At 39.8% G+C, this 20,713-nt stretch overlaps 1 protein-coding gene across 5 annotated transcripts in view; it reads left to right on the forward strand.

Moving 5' to 3' along the window:
- C7H1orf21 (chromosome 7 C1orf21 homolog) overlaps positions 1-20,713 on the forward strand; it is a 215,443-nt gene that overhangs the window by 13,798 nt on the left and 180,932 nt on the right. The window contains exon 1 of one of the 5 annotated variants that reach the window (XM_049112156.1): positions 3,069-3,128. The exons of 3 other annotated variants lie outside the window; for them this stretch is intronic. The gene's annotated coding sequence lies outside the window, so the exon portion shown is untranslated. Of the gene's footprint in view, positions 1-3,068; positions 3,129-20,713 lie in introns of those variants that run through there. One more of the 5 variants, XM_049112155.1, reaches the window with a different exon arrangement.

Below are 20,713 nucleotides of genomic sequence, written 5' to 3' on the forward strand. Positions count from 1 at the left end.
GGTGAAAACCTACACTGTTGTTTGTTCTTGGCATCTTATCACCTGTCTGTTAATAGAGGTTCCAAAGTCCCATTGGAAATGTGTATTCAAAACTCTGTGTTGCTGTTTAGACAATTGTGAGGGCTAAGATATATATATATATATATATATATATATATATATATATAAAACGGGAGTGCTGCATCAATGGAGAAATGAAACTAAACTGTCAGCCAGTTGATGAAACCAAGACTCTCAAACCACACTGTTGACCAGGGTTGTTTTTTTTTTTTTTTTTTTTTTAATCTTTTATGCAGAATTGCCTCATGATCATTTGGTTCTGTGGCAGAAATGCTTGCATCAAAGATGCTTACAGCCAAACTACCTAGAACTCTTCTTTGGATCTTTTTTTTTTTTTTTTTTAAAGATTTTATTTATTTATCCATGAGAGACACACAGAGAGAGGCAGAGACACAGGCATAGGGGGAAGCAGGCTCTCTGCAGGGAGCACGATGTGGGACTCTGTACCAGGACTCCAGGATCATGACCTGAGCTGAAGGCAGACGCTCAACCACTGAGTCATCCAGGCATCCCACTTCTTTGGATCTTAGATGTTGTCCATCACAACATCTATTCCAAGGGGTTATATCCTTGGAATAGAAAAAGAAGCACTGGTATTTATGATCAATTGTTGTGCATTGGAAAATAGCATTTATACTAGAACGTGTGACAGGTTATTTGTTAAGTGGTACAGAGGATCAGGATTCCAAGGGAAATGTAGTTACATTCAGTTTGGTTGGCACTGCTTCTCTTCTCAGTACAGCCTGAAAATAACCTTGTAATTCACAGAAATGTGTTTCCCTGATTGCTCCTTTAAAGGACTACAGAGGAAGGACATGAGCTTCACTCTGTTACATGTGCTTTAGTGAGCCAGCTGCATGTGCATGAAAGAGGAAGGGAAAAGAATAAGTGGATTTTTTTTCCCTCCCCACACTATCCTCTACCTCCTTTTCCCTACGGAATTGAGTTTTTGATGTGGAACTGTGACTATAATATTTTATATGTCTAAAATGAGTGAGAAAAATTAAATAGGTGCCTAAATGGTATTTCCCATAATCGAATGAATACACAACTACATTTGGTAACACTTAATATGAAAAACTCAGAAAATCTCTCAGGTGAGATTTTCTTTCTAAGCTAAACAAAACTTTCCCCACGGGTCCTATCCTGTGCTCGGCCACCTCTACTTAGTGCAGTGTATGCATCTATTAAACACATGCATGTGCAGGAGTTCAGGAATCCACAAATACTGTTTTCCCTCTGAAGTGAATAAAATACATCAGCTTGGGTTATTTTTATAGCTCTTATAATAGCTCTTACCTGCTTTACCTTTGAAGCATAATGGCTTTTTAAATTTTTTATTATTTTTTATTTTTTTATTTTTTAGGGCAGTAAGTAGGGACGGGGGCATTTAAGGGAGTGTGCTGGGTCTCTAGCAAAGCATTATGGCTCTTGAGATGCCAAATGAGCATTATGTTTGACATGCATGTTTATCTTTTTAACAGACGTAAAGAAGTCTAAAATAAAAAGTTACGTATCTTCATTGCACTGATAGTCATGGGAAGGTCTGGAGGAAAGTCATGGTGAAGAGCCAGGTTCTGGTTTTTGCATTGCGTGGGCGTATGGATTCCAACTCAGGGTGCTAATGGGTGTCATAGAGGGAGAGGAGCCGAGACCTTGCACTCTGAGGGGTTAGAAACCATCAGGTGCCCCTGGATGAATCTGAGCTCTCATTTTCCATCTATACTAACCTGGCTCTAAGATGGGCAGATAATGAGAAAAGTGTCCTAAGTAGGAATTGTAGAAATTCAATATTTCCTTGCTGTGTTGGTATATGACTCAGTGTACTTGGTAATACATTAAAATTGTCCTAGTAAAACTGGAAAGCGTGTATTAATATTGTAGTATCTCAGTGGGCAATGGTTTATTTTTGTTGGTGGTAGTGTATTTGCAAGTCAAACATAAAGCCTGAACTGAAACATTACTTTTCATTAACTAGAGGACAGCTGAATGAATAGAGGAGGTGAGTAAATTTATTTTGCCATAACAGCTCTGGGCATGGAGGGTTTGTGCATGTTGGCAAACCCTGCCTCCAAAGAGACTTAGTTCTGCGTCTCAACAGTAGGACTCATTCTATCAGTGAGAAAATACTGCTCTGCTGGATTTTTTTATTGCCTTGATTTTTTTTTTTTGTTTTGTTTATTGTATAGTATTTTGAATCCCAAGATCAATGACGGGTTATTATTTGGATTATTTATTAGGGCCTGGAGCTTTGCTAAATTGAGCTATAAGTTAAAATGTTTATAATTAAGGAGGAATTTTTATCTGTGTTAGGTATTTGTAAGGAATAAAGAATCCCTGGTAAGCACCTAGAAATAGGAATAGTCACTGAGCTTCTGAACAGATAGGATGTGAAGGCTTATCCCCCCTGAAGGCTTTGCCATCCTTTGGGGATAGTCTGACCTTTGAAAAAGCTGTTGTAAGCCTGGTCAGGTTTCACTACCTTTTCTCTGGCATCCCAATCTGATGAAGTCTCATGCATAACACAAATGGTAAATTAGGGTCCTTTTATTTAGTTCTGACAATGTTCCATCAGAAAATTTTAGAACAAAGTCTGTGCCTTAATCACACAGCTCTTCCCACAGTGACCTAATGGGTTTAGATGTCAGCATCCTTTTTTTTTTTTTTTTTTTTTTTTATTTTTATTTTAATTTATTTTTTTTTAGATGTCAGCATCCTTTGGGTGCCAGACTACCAAGAGTTATTTCAGCTGAGAAAGTAAAATATGGAGAGCTTCCAATATTTTTGTCTTCTCTTCAGCACTTTGGTGTATGTGTGTGTGTGTGTGTATGTGTGTGTGTGTGATTCTTACTGATTTTCAAAGAAAGTTTTCTTCAGTGTGTTTTGTGGTGTGGGGATGACCTCAGGCTAGCAGTTGGCTAACCCTATTTGCTTGCAGTTTCTTTTCTGTCCACGTGAGTTTCAGTAGAGGGGCCAGAAATCCACTCTGTTTGTGTTTTTCAGTGAGGAGACTCTTGTGTTGGAATCCATTCTGATCTTCAGCCTTTGTAGGAGGAAATCAACTCACGGTATTGGAGAGGAAGTAAATGAAAGGCAGTAATAATGGAATGTAGGTGGGGTGTGGGATGTAGCTTTTCAATGGTGATGGAAGGACCACAGGGGGAGTGTCAGCATAACCCCCTTACCAGGTGTCCTCTGGAAAAAGGGATTCATAATGGATCTTGGCAAAACAAAAAGAGTAAGAAGACAATGATTTTTTTTTTTAAGATTTTATTTATTTATTCATGAGAGACACAGAAAGAGGCGGAGACATAGGCAGAGGGATAAACAAACTCCCTGTGGGGAGCCCGCTGTAGGACTCAGTCCCAGGATCACAGGATCACTCCCTGAGCTAAAGGCAGATGCTCAACCACTGAGCCACCCAGGTGTCCAGAAGACAATAATCTTTACCAAAGTAACAGAACTCTCTTGGTCATGAATTAATAGTTCTTTACAGACCACCAATTAATAATTCCTTGTGTGAGGACTTTGTCCACATGGCCTGCCCTTCATTGCTCACTGTCTACCAAGCACATTGCTTGGTTGATGGCAGGCCTCGACAGATCGTACAGAATTGAATTAAATGTTCTGGTGACTCCAGGGGCTCTGGGTATTCATTGTTTCATTTCCCTTCTCTGTGGGTTGCTGAGTAATATCTTACTGTTCTAAGCTATAGTCTCAGTTGGCTTTGAGCTTATTTATGGCCTTTCTCAAGTAGCACTGCAGAGTAGCTACCACAGAAAAGAATCAAAACATTTATATAATTTGTATAATGCCAGAGAAAAAGAAATATAGCAGAATAGGGCTAACGTATGAAAAATTGGCAAACTTACGAGAAGTAAAAGTGATAGACTATGGAGAAGAAAGGGTAGGGACAGTAGGGAATTTATTTTTCCAATATAATAGAAATGAAGTGCCTATTCTTAAATTTTAAAATAACATCTAATAAATATGCAGCAAGATTCATCTTTTTATTTTAATTTTTAATTTTTTATTTTTTTAAGTTTTTTAAAAATTTATTTTTTAAAAGTTAATATGTGCAAGATTCATCTTTTTAAAGGATTTATTGTGGGGCGCCTGGGTGGCTCAGTTAAAGGTCTGACTTCAGCTCAGGTCATGATCTCAGGATTCTGGGATTGAGCCCCGCCTGCATTGGGCTCTCTGCTTGGTGGGGGAGCCTGCTTCTCCCACTGCCCCTCCCCCTGCTCCTGTTCTCCTTGTCTCTCTCAAATAATAAAATCTTATTTAAAAAAAGGATTTATTGTTCTGATAAGGAAAGGAAAAAAAAGAACTATAGTAGATAAAAGGTATGTGATTAGTTTGCTAATTTAGGAAATATGGCTTTGAAAGCAATATCCTAATAATTATACCTGTGTCTGGGCAGATAAAGATGTTTCAGGAAGTCAGAATTTGTCTTGGGAGGAAGAGTTTTGCTGAGCCCAAGGATATTTTTTAGGTGTATATGTTGGATTTCATACTCTAATCATAATTTTTGAACATGTTGAATGATTTGATCAAATTTATAACAGCACGTGAAATATCTTAGATTCAGCCTTTGGTTTGGTGGGCATTGTTGAGACAGCAATGAAATCTAGTTCATTTCCAGTGTATTTCTGTATATTGAAATGAATCACAACAAATTCTATGTGGATGAAGGCTGATGGTATATGACAATATTGAATGAGAGCTTGTGGTCAGTTTTCAGATTTTCTTCTGATATATACTGTGGATTAATTTTATGTGATGTAATAAGAGTTAATTTGCCAAAATATTCTGGGACGCCTGGGTGGCTCAGCAGTTAAGTGTCTACCTTAGGCTCAGGGTGTGATCCTGGAGTCCTGGGATCCAGTCCCACATTAGGCTCCCTGCATGGAGCCTACTTTTACCTCTGCCTATGTCTCTGCCTCTCTCTCTCTCTCTCTCTGTCTCTCATGAATAAATAAATAAAATCTTAAAAGAAAAAATTTGCCAAAATATATTTTTTCCTCTAAATCTCTGTCTCAATTAGAGTTGTTTCTCTCAGGCAATTCTAAAATCTTCTAGAGATAATATAAATGAAATATTTCTAATTTAGAGAAAATGCCCTATTTATTCTCTGTATTTTATTGCCAGTGTTTTGTTGTTGTTGTTTTTTTTTTTTTTTTTTAGAGAGGGAGAGAAAGAGAGATGGGGGAGGGTAGGGGGAGTGAAGGGAGAGGGAAAGAGAAAATCCTAAGCAGGCTCCACATCCAGCGTGGGGCTGGATCTCACAACCCTGAGATCATGACCTGAGCCACAATCCAGTCAGATGCTGAACTGACTGAGCTATCCAAGTACCCTGCCAAAGTTTTTTGGTTTTAGTAAACATGGAGACTTTAACATGAATGCATGTGACTTATAGGAAAGTTTATGATCAAATGCAAGAATCATCAAGGTCCCATCTAGTTTTTTGGTGTTGACATAAAGTAGGCTTGGAAAACCTGCTGGTTTCTGTGCTCTCTAGAAGGTCTTTTCTGCAAATGGACTAGGGAATATCACTCCCTTATTCATTATTGCAAAATAAGAATATATTTCACACTAAAGTGTGGCTACTGGGCAGCTTTCCATGCTGCTTTCAAATTAGAATGTGGTAAGTTCAATGCTATCTTTTATTAAAACCAATATAGCTAAAGGTTTTTGGTTACATGAATTTCTTTTTAAATGCCCTGTCCTGAGTTTATTATGAGAGATTAGCAGGTTCTGTATGTTATTTCTGTCATAAGCTAAAATTTGTCTTCAGTCCACTAAACTTGCCTCACTGCTCCAGACCTGAATGTGAGGTTCGAAACTCATGTGATACTTCATTGGTGTTAATCTCGTAAACGGGACACCTGACATTAGGTAGAGATGAGTGAATATTTAGAAGCTATTTGAAAAGGCTGTTTATCTTCAAATAAAATCAGAGAGAACTGGGATGTAGAGGCCTAATTTACCATCTACTCTGTCTTCTTTTATTGTAGATGGCTTTTTAATGAGATGGACTGTGTGACAAAAGATGACATCATTGGGTGCTTTTTACATTTCTATGTTTTTAATTGAGTTATATTACTTTCCTAATCCTTATTTTTCAATAATCCTGCCAGATAGGATTTTCGTAGTTAACAATAAAACCAGGTTTAAATACCACTCAAAAGGAGACAGCAGGGGCAGCCCTGGTGGCGCAGCGGTTTGGCGCCGCCTGCAGCCTGGGGTGTGATCCTGGAGACCCCGGATCAAGTCCCACGTCGGGCTCCCTGCATGGAGCCTGCTTCTCCCTCTGCCTGTGTCTCTGCTTCTCTCTCTGTGTCTATGAATAAATAAATACAATCTTTAAAAAAAAAAAAGGAGACAGCACTACCATCCACTGTTCAGAGGATGAACCGCTCAGGATTGTCAGCAGGCCAGCAGTGGGTTTTCTTCTGTAGGAATGTATACTTGAAGATAGAAATTATGGTCTCAGGGTAATGTGAGCGTGTCTGCATGCTTGGGAACATCCTGACAGGTGGTGAATGCTTAGGGGAAGCCTTATACAGGATAAACATTGCTTAGGTACTTATTTGTCTGTTTCTTAACAAAACACATTAATAAAGACTAAGAACGCAGAACAAAAGTGGCATACAGATCAAACAGATGAAACCAGAAGAGTGTTAAAATCAAGAAAGGCATTCTATAAGGCTCTGCCTAATTATATTAAAGGTAGTCTGCAAATGTGGCCCTGAGTTTCCCTGCAGCCATATGAGAGGAAGCAACATTATCAATGACAAGATTCAGTTATAGGATAAAAATACATCTTTGCTTTACACAGTGCAACTGTTGCTGCTACTCATACAGAGAGAAATTCATATGGAGAGAAAGGGACACTGAGTGATGACAGTTCAACTTTGCATGGGAAAATCCAGATTTCTTCCTGAGCCTTTTTTTAGAGATAATTCTGATTGATTACTGCAGGCAGGGAGCAATGTAAGACATTACGTTTGAACATCTAGAGGGATTAACTCTCGAGATACAGTCATCCTAAAACCCTGAGAGCAAGTGGAAGAAATCTAATCTTTGCTGTTTTTTCTATTATCTCTTTGGAGGACTTGTGTTACTGCAGTGAACCTGCAGGGTCCACCATGAGTAATTTCTTGAATTCTTCAAGCAAAGGAGTGATTGGGGCTTCATGCATGTTTTGATGTATTTATATATACATGTATGATGAAATGTATGTGGGAGAATTTCTTAAAACACTAGTATTTGTCATCAAACTCCAGAGGTGAAGCCCATCCTCAAATCCTGATAAAAATTATGCAGTATATTTGCAGTCAGTTGTTAAATTTATTTGACATAAATGACAGAGTTGATTTTCTTCTTAAGGTTCATAAAAGTATTTGAATTCCGTAGAATATTTCTTACTTTGATCATCTACAGAGCTTGGCAATAAATCTCTGAAGTAGCTATGGTCAGACTTGAGTTACCAGGGAAGTGTGTTGCTGAAAAAATGCTCAAGGCATTGAGTTTTTAGACATACTTGACTATTTCATAAACCCCTTGTTTCCAGAGAATGCTGTGGGAATCTTCATGAGCAATGTAGGGACTGAAGTGAGGGGATGTGTCAGCTTTGTCTTTACTCTCACTGTCTTCTGTGCCCTTAAAAATATGGCCCGTGTGTGTGTGTGGCAGGGGCACCTTCAAATCTTTTCTTCTACCTGGACTTTGCCAGAGAAGTCAAAAGGAGAATGAAAGATGGAGGAGTCTCAGAGTCAGGGATAAGGGGCCCAGGGAGGCCACTCTACCTCATTTGCATTTTTCTCTGGAAAAAAAGTCCTCATGTGTATACAGTTTAATTACTTGCTCCTTCCTTCCAGGTAAATATGTTGATTTACCTTCCAGGTAAATATGTGCCTGCTTGTGTGATTAATAATAATAATCTAATACTTATGTACACACTGAGAGATTTTTGCAATAAATAATGCAACTTGAGAACTGCAGAGTCTTCTTAGATCTCTTTCTACCCCTATAGCATAACACCGAACCCAGAAGTTAGTAGTTGTTCAGTAAATGCATAATGAATCAATTTGATTTTAGAGCCCAGAAAACCATCCTTGGGCTGCTTCTGGAAGAGAGGGCAAACATTTCCTCAGTGGAATCTTCATAGATCACTGGTCTTACCATGGGAATTACTGTGGCTGTGGACCCTAACACCTGACTCATGTGAACTTGAACTAAGTGGAGGAGCCCTTCAGATGGAAAAGTTGATATTAGAAAGTAAACTCAAGAGAGCCTACCCAAACCATGAATCTGACTATAAACATTCCCATTCCATGGTCTATTTTTATTCTATTATATATAGCTAGCTTTATTTAGTATCCTAGATTGACTTGCTTTTGTTGATCTTATTCCTTTGTTAGAATCTGAGAAAACCATGTGTGAGTTTTACGATTTAGAACTAACACTGACACTTCTTATTACTAGTTTATTGCCCCTTTTGGCCATATTTGGATAATTTATATAACATTTTCTTCTTACCTGTATAAAGGGGAAGCAAAGCACCCTTGCCTCCACTAGTTCATTTTTCAATCTTTCAGATGATTTGTTTTGTTAGGTCAGAGGTACATTTGAGGAAGATCAATGCTTATTAAACAGTGTGCTGGTTGTTGGGTTGGCCATATGTATGATTTTGTACTCCTTTCTTCTTGGAACATTAATTTTTGAAATGATAAGACCTACATTTTTGTGGTTCTTCCTAACCCCTCACCCAGAGCAGACATGGCACTGTTCTAGGCATTGGAGATGCAGCAGTGGGTATGACCATTGAGTAAACTTGGGGGATATAGATCAGAGATGGTCATGAATGATGCTCTCAATGTAATTAAAGAACACTCTCCAGGAATACAGGAGGCAGGAACCTTGCTGTTGACTTTGGTACTAATTAGAAATATGACCTTGAAAAACCATGTAGCCTCTTTGGACCTATTTTCCTTATGACTTATGGCTGGGTAATGGTCTAGACAAGTTTTCAGACTTCAGTGCACATCAGAATGATGTCGGAAGCTCACTGAAATGACAATTCTTGGACTTTACCAACAGATCATCTGTTGTAGAATGTCTGGGATGGAGCCCAGGAATTTGCTTTTTTTTTTTTTTTTTTTTTTTTTGCATGTTCTATTCTGATGGACGTGGACTGTGGGCCACACTGTCAAAAACATCTGGTGTAGGCCAGTATTTTGCGAACTGTGGGAGGTAACCCATTAATGAGTCATGAAATGAATTTAGTAGATTTTGAAAAGCCTTGTAAAAATGAAGTAGAAGGGAAGGTATCAGAGGCTTCTTGGGGCAAAGGTAAGTAAAATGAGAAAGCCACCATGTGTACTTTTATAAGGGTTTGTTAGAGCAACATCCCACTTCCAGGCATGTAGAAGACTGTAATGCCTACTCATTGCTAATTGACTTGAATCTGCAAATAGGAACTTTGGAGTTCGTCTTTTTCCTGGAGCACTGATTATTTCAAGAAGATGAATTGACTTGAGATGGAGGTTTTAATACTGATGGCCACCTGCACTGCCCCAGGATTAGAAGTGATTCCACCATGGCCGGGGAACCTTTTGCTCAGTATCAAACATAGAGAAAGAAGATATTTTCTAAGTCTTCTCCTCAGGAATCTAATAGGAAGCCCTGCTCCCTTCCACTTACTGAATTCAACTTGGGTAATATAAAATAATGGTCCCAGGCCAAAAAAAATTGCTAAGGATAAACTCCATCTTCACAGCCACCAAATCATCTTCCTAAAGAGATGATTTATTCACAGGAGATCTAGATGGTTATTCTTGGCAAACTGAACATCTCTCTCTCTTTACTAGTATTTGCTCAACAAATATCTTTGTAATGAATGCTCTCAAAAGCTACTTTAACTCTAAGATGCTAAATAAATAAGACTTTTCTTTTGTGCATTTGATCATTTGCTTCTTGAGGGAATCATATTTTAATATTTTTTGCTATCACAGTGAATGATTGAAATTTATGAGAATGATGATGGGAAAAGGATAAGATTTCATGAAAATTAATCAAAATGTTAAATTAGGAGGCAGTTGGCAGAAATTATTAATATAATTTATTGTGTATACTCATATGTGTCTCTAAACTGGGAGAAACTTCAGAATAGCTTTGGTTCATTTCGTACTAATGTTAAAGATCTTGCCATTGCTTAAAAAAAAAAACCAAAAACCAAGAATATACATCATCAAACACTTTTTGAACTTTTCTTTGAATTTGCTTTTAGAGTCTAGTTATGATCCTCATAAGAAAACCAGTTTTATTACTTTAATGGTCACACCTCATTTTTATGAAAAACAGTATTACTCAACTTGATTACCTACATTATTTGGCAAGCTTGGGCTCTGAAGGTCTGTCTAGTGCTTCCCAGAATCAAATACATCTTCAGAGAAGGACAATTTACTGTCTCTGAGCCATTGAAATGGAGGCAGCTGAGAAAGAGGAATTTCAAACATTGGAGCAGCCTCCTTCACCATGATACTGGAAGAAGTACTGGTTTCTAAAGGTGACCACTCCAAAAGCCTGTACTGTTAAATGTAAAATTTCCGAAGCATTTATTTTAAAACAAAACTTGGTCATACTTAATAGTGATTGATAAGTTGTCAGTGAAGGGTCCAAAAAAGAGAGATTGGAATTAGGTCAAGTTAACTTGTGACAAGAACCTAAGTGGGCCTAATCTGTGATTCCTTCAAGGAACAAATGGTTGAATGAATGAAAGTCACCTTTTTTCTTTTCTTTTTTTTTGGGGGTGGTGGTGAAGTCTGGTATTCCTGTTGATCTATACCTCTATGTTTGGGGCTCAGCTGAAAGCATGGTGCTTGACAGCAAGACAGAGGGGTATACCTAGGCGAGACAGGGCATGCTATGTATTAGGTAGATTACTGTCAAAGCCCTTTCCAGTGAAAAGGAAAGCTGTGTATAAAGAATATGGCCTTTGCTAACATAAGGAAGAACAGTCAAAATTTAGAGCTGCTTCCATAGCGACAATGCTATTTTCCAAGTACAGTTAGAGTCTAGGTACACCCCTCCCCCAAAGGCATCCATGCGTCAAGACCGCTCTCAGAGTGGCTATGGAATCCTTGCGAAGGCTTTAATTAAACATTTTTTCCTAGGGACTGCCTGCTTGTTTTACCTTACTAATAAAGTAAAAATTTCTGCAGATAATAGACCTGAAAATTAAGACTTTAGATTGCTGTCTTGATTAAAACCGTTTAAGCAGGGATTTTAAATTTGGGTTTTTTTTTTTTTTTTTAACAATTATCACAAGGAATTCTTGGCATTTATGTGTAATCTAATTTTAGATATTGAACTCACAATTTAGAATTATCAAGTGAAAGAAAAAACTTCAGTTATCCATGTGATACTTTGCAATCTCAGATATTTCATCTGAATGAGGCAACGCCAACATGCTGACTCTCGTTTTAGCTCTGTCCACAGTTCATTGAAGCTGCCACCTCCCACCTCAGAAGGGTGGAAGAAGCAGTGCGTGGTTGAGAAGCCACCAGACGAATATGAATAAGAAGATCTAAAAAAAAAAAAAAAAAAAAAAAAAAGCGGATCTGATGAACTGTGTTGGAATATGCCCGGTGACTGGGGACATAACATCATCATGCCCTGTGTGTGGGATTCGGGGGAGCCCTTGGTTGGTCTTCTCCCCCCACCCCCCAAGTGTCTGTGGTGGTGACGGGAGCCTTAGGATGGGCATCCCAGCCTTGCCAAACCACACAGCCTATTCTGAGTCATAGAAGCCGGTGGCTGTTGTAGACTGTTGCCCCATCTGCTCCAAGAGGAGCTAACCCTTCCAGAAACTTTTTCCTCAGGGGCCTTGTCTCCGTTGTGGGTTGGCGTCAACTAAGACTTTGGTCTACTAGTGAGATGATTTGTAGAAAAGAGCCTTTGATAGAATTAACCTTTTTCTATCACTCTCTGGGAATGGCTGAACTCAGCTGTCTGAGTTGCCTTAGGTTTTCTTCTGTTGGGCTTGTGTCATGGCTCCCAAAATACTCCTACCAATCTCAGAAATTGTGATCAGGAGATAACTGAATTTACAGCGTGCCTTTCTTCTGTATATTCATTATTTTTTTCAGATTTTTCTCACTTAGTCTTAAAATCTGCAGGCAGTATGTAAGGCCAGGGGTGTGGCATCATGCCAGTGGACTGAGGCTCACTGAAGGGGATATCACTGCTGTCCACACAGAAGGTCCTTAGGGAGACCAATGTTAAGTTGAATCATGCCTTTTCCCTTTCAAGTTCTGTTATTATTGGTTTGGTTATAACAGTATCAGAATGATTTTATAAGAAAAACCATATGTTTTATTAAAAGTACAGCTTCTTTCACAAAATTTTGTTGCCCTTTTTTTTTTTTTTTTAAGCCCAGGTTTTCTCTGTGAAATTAACTGCATACTGGTGTTTTTCCATGACACATCCACGGGGTCTCTGTTGTCTGTGCTAGTGATGAGTTGAACCAGTTTCATGATGAAGGGGGCAGAATGGGACGCCAGATGGCCCTAAAGATGCAGACAGTCCAGCACGGGCACTCATAAGTCAAGTATGGTCTTGGGTTATTTACTTATTCTGTCTGAACCTACATTTCCTAAGACTCCTTAAAAAATTAAGGAGGAATGTAATGTCTTTCTAACTGGCTTTTGGTGATGATTAAATGAGAAAACACATATAAAGCATGGTACCTGGCACATAGTAAATTCTCAATAAATGGTAGCAATTCATGAAAAAATTTTGAACTTCAGTGAATCATTTTCTTGGGTTGGTATCTGTGGGGAGATAACCAGTTATCAGTTTACCAAGCAGGAAGTACTGGATACTTCATGGAATTGTAAGAAGTTAGAGCAATAAAAGATCTTATTTATTCATCCTACAAGTATTTGCTGAACATCTGCTGTATACCGAACACATGAGATGCATCAGTTAACAACACAGGCAAATCCTTGCCCTCAAGGAGTGTTTGTGCTAGCTGGAGGAAACAAGACAATAAGCAAGAAGCACAGTAAATACATTAATTATGTCGTTTGTTGGAAATTGATGAGTACCATGGAGAAAGAAAAATAATGAAATTTAAAGGACATGAAATTTTAAACAAATCTAGTTGGGAGGGAAAGGTTTATTCAGGTATTTGAAGGTGCCAGTCATGCAGATATTTGGAGAAAGAACATTCTAGGCAGAGAGCAACCAAAGCAGAGAGGCTAGTGTAGCTGGAGTTGGCTAGCAAAGGGAAAATCAAGAGGTGAGGGCTCAGGGGTCAGAGTCTACAGTGGCCTGAAGGCCATCGCAGGGCTTTGGTTTTTACTCTGACAGGGGAGGGTGAAGGGAGTTCTAAGGAGAGGGATGACAAGAACTGACTTAGTCTCCCCCATCCCCCTTTTAAAGATTTTGTTTATTTATTTGACAGAGAGAGAGAGAGAGCCAGTGTGTGCGCACAAGCAGGGTGATGGCCAGGGGGAAAAGCAGACTCCCTGCCGAGCAGGGAGCCTGATGTAGGGCTCCATCCCAAGACTCTGGGATTGGGACCTGAGCCGAAGGCAGACGCTTAACCGACTGAACCATCTAGGCCCTGATGATCTTAGTTTTAATAGGACCACTCTGGTGCTGCTCTAAGTGCAGTGGAGATGAAGAGCAGAGATCTTGGGGGTCATCTTTTACTCCTTCATGTTAGAGTAGAACTTGGAATTACGGTTCAGATCCTGGGTCTGCTGTTGTACCACTCTGAGCATCAGAGATCCCTAAGTGAAGGAAATCTTCAAAATATTCTACTACTCTCTGAGAGCCAAGATTTAGGCTGTGAAAGAAGGAAAAAAAATGCTGATTCCATTTATTTTACTAACGTATCTTGGGAGGGTGAAAGCTGAGGCATTTTTTGTACCTTAAAATTACTTATGAGGTGGTCGTCCATATAGCTTTGGGTTTACGGATTGGATACTTCAAATAAAAGTTGAGATTTCACTAGGTTGGCTGTGACATTTTATTAGACTTAAAATCTCTAGTTCTGGTTAGCTCTGAAGTTAGCTGTCAGTACTTAGGGAACCAAAATACTTCAATGGTGTTTAAAAGGGAGGTTTCTGATATTATATCATTTTTACCTTAAGAAAGTAAGCATTGCTAAGAGATCTAATTTTAGACTGTTACGAGGAAAAAAATGACTTAGTTTGATAGGCTTGCCTCCCTGTTAGTCCTTCTTTATTTTTAACCTTGGCCAATACTTGATCCCTTATCTTTCTGCTTTTGGAGAAGCCCCCTAAATGTACCATTTGGCTTACAAATGTACTTCAATCCTTCTTGATCCTTCTTGTTGCTTAAGTTGCTAAAAATAAGTAAATCCCTTAACCCCCAAAGCCAAAAAATAATAATTTTCTTTCAGTTCTAATTTTCTAGGTATTTTTAAGCCAATGATTTTTTCTTTTTTTGTTTTTAAAATTTTATTTGTAAGTAATCTCTGTGCTCAATGTGGGGCTTGAGCCTACAACCCCAAGATCCAGAGTCATATGCTGTAATGACTGAGCCAGCAACATGCCTCTCATGATTTGAATTTTTTTTTTTTTAATAAAAAGACCTTAGTAAAGATTAATCAGTGCTCAGAGGCCAAAGTAATCCTTTGGAGGAGAGATAATTATTTAATGTTTGGATCTTTTGATCTTTCTGCTTCTTTTCTATTAATTTTGCCTACATTATGACCACAAATCTGCCCAACCCCTTCTATAATTGGGGTGAGTTTTTTGGTGAATTTTCCTTTAGATCTGCTATCACACTTTGGTTTGGTTGCATACTTCATCAAAAGTTGGCCATGAAAAAAAAATTCCTTTAGTTTTTAAAATAAAACAATATTTGACATAAGCCAATGTTAGAAAGTTTTTATTATGCTTCTGATAATTTTAATTTAATTTGAAATTTTAAAAGATTTATTTATTTACTTTAAAGAGAGAAAGGGAGAGTGTGAGCGAGTGTGGGAGAAGAGGTAGAGAAAATCTCCAGCAGACTCCCTGCTGAGCAGGAGTCTGACTCTAGGGCTCAATCTCATAACCCAGAGATCATGACATGAGCCGAAATCAAGAGTAGGACACTTAACCTACTGAGCCACCCAGGTACTCCTATGCTTCAGATAATTTTTAATGTAAAAGTACTTCTCACTTTCTTCCACTCCAGCTTATAAGGAAGCCAAGAAAGTAAATATGACAGTTTCAGATAAATATGTATTAGGGAGGGTAGAGGTTTCTTTTGTCTCACATTCTCCTGTCTGTTTTTAAAGTCCTTAGATGGAGTTGCAGTTTTAAATAATAAATCATAGTTTACCTCCCCCATTAGTGAGAAATTCAGGATGATGAGTTAGGATGAATAGGAAATATTGTTTACAGTAGAGCTGTCTGCAGTTTGGGGATTTTTCTAATTTTAGCTTTGGATTGGTAATTAGCATAGCAAATATTTCTGAACTTGAGCTGATGATCATTGTCTTGTGGTGCTTTGTAAAGTACCTGCCCTGAGAATGTGAGAGGCATCCTAGAAGCCCCATGGATTCTTGGTCATATGCATGTATGTGTATGCCAGGTTGTATGGGTGAAAGTGTATATAAATACCAACTGTATACATAAGACTGACCCTGACCCAAGAGGCATTAGCCAAGTGTCTGAGAGGGAGATCAGAGTCACATTTGTGGAAGAGGTCTAATGGGATGGCTTTGTTGGCTGATGGATAGGATTTCACTGGGTCAGGACTCCTGGAGAAAGAATATCAGGCAGAGAAAAGAATGAGCAGTATTGCAGTAGCAGGGCAGTGTGGAATGTTGGCCATTTCTATAGCCAGTCATACCCTCCCTGCTCTTTTTTTTTTTTAATATCTTATTTATTCATGAGAGAGAGAGAGACAGAGACACAGACACAGGCAGAGACAGAAGCAGGCTCCATGCAGGGAGCCCAATATGGGAGGACTTGATCTCAGGACTTCAGGATCACGCCCTGGGCCGAAGGGAGGTGCTCAACCACTGAGCCACTCAGGCGTCCTCCCTCCCTGCCCTTATACCTACATTTGCCATCAAAGCTTAGCACTAGCATCATCTTGGTGCAGGTAGATTCCTGAGGAAGGCTTTGTACAAATGGATACTGGAATCAGATACTTGGTGTGTTCTGGGTCAAGTTACTCAATAAGTAAACTTTATGCAGTCTCAGGGAGCATTTTCATTGCCTTGCATAGGCTTAGTCATTACAACATCCCTATGACTAGGAACTGTTCTGATATTAGAGATGGAGGATCTGAGGTATGGATGGCACACAACTAGAAAACAGTAGTACCAAGACTAGAACGATGGCACTTGGCCTCCAGAAGCTGTTGTGTCAACCACTAACCATGTTATAGCTTGCCTGGCTGCAGTTTATGTATTTGTCAAAGCTTGTGATATGATTTTCAGTACCTTGTTTAGCATGCAATAGGTGCTCAATAATTAGAAGTCATTGCTATAATTAATATTTCCTGTCTCCCCAATTTGGTTGAAATGTTTTTCTTCCTATATATACCTCTCTGGTAGCATTATTGCACTATGCCATAATTGTTGTTTTTTCTCTGTCACACATTCAATTGTAAGCTTCTTGAGAGCAGGAACTCTCCATCCAGAACCTGTCCCCTAATGGCTCAGTAAATGCCGTGTTGAATGAGTGAATGAATAACATGTTTTAGCTGTCACAGATGGCCTTGCTGGAGGAAAGCAACATGTGGAATGATTCCTGTCCAGAACTTTAAAGCATGCAGTACTAGGTTTGAATCTAACCCCTTTGTGTCTTGTGCAGATGATTTATCATCCCTTACCTCCAGTTCCTTAGGTATTTACTGGGGACAACAGAGTTGTTCTGAAGATCTGAGCAGGTATTACATATCAGGAATTTAGCAGAATGCCTGGTTTATGATAAATAAGTAATTTCTATTGTTATAGAATGACTACTGAAAGTTAAGTATTCTACTACTTGTTGAAGGCACAGAGATAAAGATTCTTCCCTCATTCAGGGACTTCACAGTCTCATGGAAGAGAAGGACATGCATTATAATTGTGTGCAATAATATACAACAGTAGACATCGTTCAGATAAATTGTAGGGGAGAGAGTGAAGAGTGTTCATTTTCTTGATGGAGGACATAGCTGAATTGGGATTTGAAAAATGTATAAAGGTCCTTAAGGTAGAGCTGCAATAAAATCTCAAATAAATGTCAGGATTGTGGACTTAACTCAATAGACAATGGGAGAGCCATTGGATTTTTCTGAGTAGGAGAGTGACCTCAACAGAACTGTCCTTCAGGAAAATTAATCTGATAAAAATATACGTACATCAAATATGTATGAGTTAGTGGGAAAGAAATGAGGAAATAAATATCACATAGACCTGTAGTGGAACCTTCTACATGGAATGGAAGTCCGTTCTTCAGTGCCCCTTACAGATGATCATCTAGCTGATACCTGAACACGCCAGCATGGGGAAGTTCACTCCCTCCTGAGCCAGCTCCGCTCCCTCTTTCCTTCCTTCCTCCCCATCCATCCATCCATCCATCCATCCATCATTTCTTGAGTTTATTATGTGCCACTTTGGGCAAGGTGCTGGGAATGTCCATTATTGAATAGTTTTTATTGTTGCAGAGTTCTTTTTTCCTTAGCCTGAGTCAAAAGTTGCTTTCCTTTTGAGCTTTTCTCCTATTGGTCCTTCTTTTCTTCTTTTATGTGACTGCTTTTAATTATTTTTAAAACCATATCATGGGGTGCTCTTTTTTTCCTGTTTTTTTTAAAAAAAATTTTTTTTATTGGTGTTCAATTTGCCAACATATAGAATAACACCCAGTGCTCATCCCATCAAGTGCCCCCTTCAGTGCCCGTCACCCAGTCACCCTCACCCCCTACTCACCTCCCTTTCTACCACCCCTTGTTCGTTTCCCAGAGTTAGGAGTCTCTCATGTTCTGTCTCATGGAGTTTTTTAATCATCTCTTCTTTTGGAAAATGACTTTAACTTCTAAAAGGTCCTCATAAAGCAGGATTCATAAAACTGAAGAAGCTTTAGAGCTGAATGGGACTTTAGGAGTCATTTAGAATTCATATCTCAGCCGTCATCACTTTACAGGTAGGATCTGAGTCACAAATAAGTTGTGACATGCCTGAGATCACAGAGCTGGTTAGTGACAAAACTGGGGCAAGAACTCAGGCTTTTAGGTGTCTGTACTTGCAAGACTAGTGCTTTCTCGAAACTTCTCTCCTGATCACCCTTCCCATTCTGTGAATTTTCACTATCTCATAAAATGTGGAACGTGCAGTTGAGTGGGATGTCTCACATGTGTTCTGACCTTGGCAGAGAGCTATAATGAGAGTTAATAAAGACCAACATTAACAGAATGTGCCAGGTTTGTGCCAGGATGATTCCCTGCACTCATTTGGTCTTTTCAACAGTCTTGGTAGGGTGGGCTTATGACTCCCGATTTCTGCATGTGGGGAAACTTCACTTGGGAGTGAAATAGTTTCCAGTCCATGGCCATAGAGCTAGTAAGTGGAAGTTTTGGAACTCACACTGTGAGCTGTCTGACTTCCAGGTCACAGAAGGGCCATTCCTGACTATATTTTCTAATTGTATCTCTTAATGAAGCTTGTATTAGCTGAAATATCGTATTTGTCAGTGTGTGTTACATTTATGGTCATCGTGCCCTTATGGAAAGCTTTTAAAACCTAAATAGTGGCCTTAGTTTTTCTTTCTGTGAAATGGCACGCTCTTGGCTTTGTTTAGTTTCACTGGGGAAGAGCGCAGCAAGGCTCAGGAATGGGGCCTGATCACTTGGGTGTGAGGTCTGCTGGCTCCATCCCAGGTGGTGGGGTGTGGGGGAGCGTCCCTGTGCTTTGTTGTCAATCAAGATTAGTCTTACTGACCTCAATGTGAATGTGAGATGAAATGAGACAGTAGGTGTGCATGGGCATTGTAAATGGGCCAGCTCATGCTAATCCTGATCTTTTACCAGCTGGATTGAGGCCTGCCTTGCCCCTGGGCTCCAGTAGACTCATTCCTCTTCACTCTTCTTCTGCTCAGACTCTTGCTGCTCCCGGGTATGCTCCCTCCCTCCCCTCCTCTACCCCTTAAAGTGTTACTCAGTCTGAAAGGCTGAGGTCAGAGGCCAATTTTGAAAGAAAGTTGCCCTACTTCCCTGCCAAAATTAATATCTCTTGTTCATGCACGCCCATACAACATTGTAGCACCGTTACAGCCCTTATCTTGGCCGGCCTCATATTAACGTGTGTTGTGTGTGTCCAGACTTCCCTATGGGCCTGGGGGTTCCGTGAGAACGAGACTGTTCAGTTGTCATCTTTATCAGCCTTCTCTTTCCCAAGCCTACAAGAGAGGCTAGGAGTGGTTCAATGGACTTTTTGGTACTGGCCATCCCTCCCAGATTTACGTACTAGCGGTTTGGCCGGTTTCCCTCCTGGCCTCATGCCCATCAAGATAATGTGTTGGAAAGGACAGAGACCAAGGGCAGAGCCAAAGAGAAATGTGGCCCCGTGTGATGAAGATCTTCCTGAAATTGTCACCTAAGCATAAATGAGCTCTTGGGTTATGGTGACCTAGTGGTGACTCCTCAGAACAGTGCTCTTACCTGCTTGTCTGTTCATTTAAAACTTGCCAGGATTACTGCAGGAGCCGCCAAATTGGTGTTCTTTTAGTTTCCCCCTCTAATTTATTCTACACACACAGCCAGAGTGGTCTTTTAGAAAGCCTGTCTGATCATGTTGCTTCTCTGCTGTCAACCCTCCGGTAACACATCCCTTTGCTCTCTGGGCAGGCATCTTCAGAGACCTGCCCACCTCTCATGCTCAGCCCCCGCACCTTGTGGAGGCTCACTCTGCTCTGCCTTGTAATCCAGCCCCACAGGGCTGCTTTCCTTTCTCTCAATGCACACTACGTCTTCCTGAGTTGGAGATTTCACTTAGGTTGTTCTGGAAGACGTTCTTCCCCCTGTCTTTTAATTCGTCAACCCCTATCTTGATTCTTGGCTTACCTGTCATTTCCTCCCTAAATGCCCCCTTGAGTAGCATCTGGCACTTCCCTTCTGTAATGCTGATAATTATTTGTATGATTATTTGCTTTATGCTTGTCCCTGTCAGAAGACTCTTACGTCCACCTGAGGGCAGGGATCCCTCTGTCTTGTTAAAAGCAAGGCGCACTGGTGCTCTAGCACAATGCCTGGCACCTTGCAGGTACTCAATAGATAATGAACGTTTAGACAGAAGCATGAATTCATTCATTCAGCCAACACTAATTAAGATCCTCCAACGTTCAGGGGCTGTATTTTTATCAGCTCATGGTCTACTTAGGGAGTCCAGCCAGGTGAATGAATCACAGGAAGCTGTCACCTTCGCCATAGCAGCACGAGTGTACAGACCTGTGGCAGTGGAGTATGTGGGGTTTCCAGGTCTGCAGTGGGGCTGCCGAAGGTGTCCTAAGAAGGTAATGTTTGAGCTAATTTCCTTTTACTTTACCATTTTGATCTCTAAGTGTGAAAACATCATATACCCTAAGTCTTGATCCTTTAAGTGGACCAGACTTTTTATGCTTACCAAAGACTGTAA

Source organism: Canis lupus, chromosome 7 (assembly GCF_003254725.2).
Source record: "Canis lupus dingo isolate Sandy chromosome 7, ASM325472v2, whole genome shotgun sequence".
NCBI lineage: Eukaryota > Metazoa > Chordata > Mammalia > Carnivora > Canidae > Canis > Canis lupus.